Below are 4,255 nucleotides of genomic sequence, written 5' to 3'. Positions count from 1 at the left end.
CACTTGTTAAGGGATAGTTTTCTACTAAAGTGATTTCAGATGAGCAATTTCAGAGAAAATATTTATAACTCTAGCAATGAATCAAACACTCAGAGCCTACAGGACATGAAACAGCCAGATTAATAAATAAATAAATAGATAAATAAATAAAACGGAAACAGATCTACAGACACTCTATGTAGTGATACAAGATAGTATCTAAAAGCAACAATTCAGTGTCATTGACTGGAGACAATTAAATCTTATTCTTAGATCTGTTATGAATTGACAAAGTTCTCTCTTCCAGGAACCATCTAAAAATGAGGACTTAATCAATAAAAATCACATGTACTTTGTGGGGAGAAAAAATAAATAAGTAAGTAAAGCAGAACCATACCCCATAAAAGTATAGTATGCTCATTTACAGAGCTAAGCTACTACTTGGTACTGCTATTTGAAGTTATTTGGCTGTTTTGTTCTCCATTGGAGGTGGTAACATCTTACTGTAGAGCCCTCATGTTGAATATATCTTCTGTGTTATTTTATAATGGCCAATAAGCTTTCTGGGATCTTTTATGCTTTAATGAAAATGAAGTATAAACATTAAAAACTATTGAACTTTAAAAACTACTACTTCTATGCAATATTAAAAATATATATATTCAAGTAGCAACAGTTTTCCCCTCATTTAAAATTAGTAAGGACATGAACTGCCCACAAATAAAGAATGACATACCTGTATAATAAGTAAAAGGGTTCTGTTTTTCATAACATAATCTTAGGCTTTGTTTGAGCAGCTTTTTAGAAACTGTCAAAAATTGAGGAAACTGTAGAAATTTAAGAAATTGTAGAAAATTGAAAAAATTGAGAAGTGAGATGAGACTTCAGCATAGACAATATTGAGACATTTCCTAGAAGAAAGGAAAAGATCGACACAGTTAATCATTGTTTGCTGGGAGTGACTAACCCTGTGCCCTTACCCAGAACCAACATGCCCATAATGTTTTTATGGCTGCCATAGAATCAGCATAAAGAGAAACTGGTGATGGGTCACAGCAGATACAGCAGACACATCAGGTGAGGACTGGGAAACTATCCATGGACAGCAGAGCAGAACTGCAAGTGACTTCGGGTATGCCTTCTTTAGTTGAGATTCAGCCTACAAAGTAGTTTTCTGACAACACAGGCTTTGATATGCCTAAAGCACACTAAAGAATAAAATAAATTGAAAATAAAATATTAAAAAAAAAAAAAATCACCCTGTGGAGGTGCAAATGAAATAAGGACCCAAGTGGAGGTACTAATGAAAGAGAGATCCATGGGAATCCTGAGTCTCAGGTGGCTGATATAAGTAAACAGCAGCTCCAGGGGTGGCCCAAGAGATATCCACCTATTATGACACCTTCAATAAAAATAAGGCAAGTAACAGGGATACCTATGTTTAAGTCATGGAATTTTGGCCAGTTATGCAGATATGCCTCACAGTCAAATACTGCAGAACTCCTAGCTTTGCCCCTAGAGCACCATGTAGCACAGCACGGGCTGCAGCCTCCTGCCCCTGGATTCTGAGTAAATATTTTTTATCTTCTGTTTCTATGGCTACAGCACTGGCAGTACTTGGGGAATCTCTTTTAAAGTGAACCTCTGCCTGCATGATCTGCAGACACAGCAATACACTACATGCTCAGAGTTCTTCTGACACTCAAAGTTAAGAAAGAGCTCATTGTTTGGCCACTCTGGGAACCATTTTGTGCTTGGAGTTCAGTGTAGGAAAAACAACCAACCTCATTTCCAGTTCCTCCCTCTAGCACATGGACCCAGAATGTGGGGTTTGTCACATGCCCATGGGCTGACATTTTAATAAGAACTCTAAGTCAGATGCTTAGCTGTTTGTTACTGCTTCTGCATGTATCATCTTCCTGCCTGCCGCTGTGCCAGTGACGTTATTGTTTTTACTGAGCGGGAGGAGAGGGCTGGCAATTCAGTGCCTGATGGGGAGGAAGCAGAAAGTGGGAGGAGCAACCCTTGTGGCTGCATATCCAGGGCTGCATCATCAGGACAGAAAAAGTTCAGTAAGGGGATTTGTAATCCTCACATGGGATTTGTTGTGGGAGGAGAGGTCACCTAGCAATGCTCTCATGGGCCATGTCTTTGCATCAGACCAGGGAAGAACCCCAAAACTTTTCTCCTATTTGTAAAAGAATTTCAATCTAGATGCTAGCTCAGTATGCTATATATATATAATTATATATACATATAATCCTCAAGTTCGAAACAGTGATTAACAGGAGTTTGAGATCAGTCTGTAAAACAGCTGCAATGGGCTGGTAGCCTGGGTGAAAGAGGCAAGAAAAAATCTTCTCTTGAGGAAAAGGCAGCTACATCTCTACAGACCTGTAAACTTAGCAACTGCTATGGTACAGGTAATTAGGAAGGAAAAAGGAGGCCAAACATGGGTGAAAAGCAATATGCCACAAAACCAGCATTTTCTCCAGGTCTAAACAAAAATGATGCCTTGCTTCTGACTCACCCTTCTGAGATCCTCTGACACTACCTGCAACCATGGGGAAATGTCCACGTGTCTATGGACAGACAGAAATAAGTCAATGATGCTTCTTGTACTAACCTCATGCATGTGAACTATTAAAGCTGGAACACACTCATCTATGCCATTCCCACTGCTGGTTGCTCTGCCCTTAAGGGAGCCTGGCACATGCCTGTTGGAGCTGGACCTGTGCAGGAGGCCACACAGCACTGTGTTGAGTAGTAATCCTATAGGCACTAAAACATCTGCCAGAGTTCTCAAGGGGCACACTTCAGCCTTCCAAGAGTAGATGTCATGATTCAGTTGAGAAAAACCACACCCCTAACGTGCCTATTCATCACCTCTCACTATACAGGCATTTTAAGGTGACAGGCCCGACTGTACTTGCTTAATTTGTACATGTAGGTGAGATTTCTATCTCATACCCATTTGTATTCCCATGCCAGACCAGATTTTCTGGGAACTGCCACCATCAGCATATCTGCATCTAAGTAAATGTATTTCATCCATATGTCTCCTTCACACAATGTGAGAGATCACAGTACACCAGGGCTTGGAGAGAGAGCGCCACCAAAAGACCTCTGAGTTCAAAAAGCAATGGGCTATAGAGTGCAAAAGTGGGTGGCAGGCAGTCCGTGAAACAACTCTTTACAAGGCAGAGGGCACAAGCTCACGCTGTGAGTCTGCTGTGGCGATTTGTAATAGGCGTGTCCTAAACTGTTGGCAGCCTGAGTCCCACCCTGCAGGCAAATCAGGTGTGCGTATCAGTCAGTGTACAGATATAAAGACACCAGTAATGCCTGAATTATGAGTTTCTTGGAGCCGCCTAAAGGATTCGTATGAGTACTTTTAGAAAAAGACGAGGGCTTTATGTTCCCCTGATCCTGTTTTTACCACGAAGGAGCACCCTTACAGGATATCATGAAGGGACATCCAGCTTGCTTTTCAATTTCTTCAGACTCCAAGCTGCCTCTTCACTCCATTCTGGATTTTTTCCATTCTAACCACACTGTAGAAGCAGAGTCCTGCAAAATGGCAAGCATGTCTTTTCCTACTCTTGCTCATTTCATGTCAACACACTGGCACAGGGTTGAATCAGATATGGGAAGCCTGGGTTGTCTCACCTCTGCCACTGGTGTGACCTCGGAGAGTTGCCTTATGGCATCCAAGGCAGCCTGCTGCTTCACTCAGCACCTATTGCTGCAACCAAAACCACTGCACAAATAAAAGATCATCCTTGGAAAAGTTCTGCTTCTCCAGAAGGCAGAATGCCTTCCATTATTTGATGCAATCCCATCCATTGTGCCCAAGGCAGTAGCATTTAATTTTTTGTGCTGATTTGACCAAGCTGATCCATTCATTAATACTGTGTCTTTTGCTGGTCAGTAAGTAATTGTGAGCCTATCCACTGCTAGGAAAATATATATATATATATATTCCAAGAATGCATCAGCTGAGTAACTGGGCTAAAATTGGCTGGCTGTTCGGGCTCGTTTGCAGTCAGTTCCCTTTGCTATCTGCTGTCTGTAATGCGCATCTGGTCTGGCACGTTACGTGACACACTTTCTGCTCCCTGTTTTTTAACTGAGAGAGAGAACAAAAAATAAACAGAAGAATCCAGATCCAACAACAGGGACGATCATGAAAAATTACCGCCCATTTTTTTCTTCGGTTTACATCCCACAGCCTCAAGAACCTAAAGATAACAGGCGGGGGGGGGGGGGGGGGGGG

This window comes from Oxyura jamaicensis, chromosome 1 (genome assembly GCF_011077185.1).
Source record: "Oxyura jamaicensis isolate SHBP4307 breed ruddy duck chromosome 1, BPBGC_Ojam_1.0, whole genome shotgun sequence".
Lineage (NCBI taxonomy): Eukaryota > Metazoa > Chordata > Aves > Anseriformes > Anatidae > Oxyura > Oxyura jamaicensis.
The sequence above is the reverse complement of the archived record's forward strand: the minus strand, read 5'-3'. Positions refer to the sequence as shown.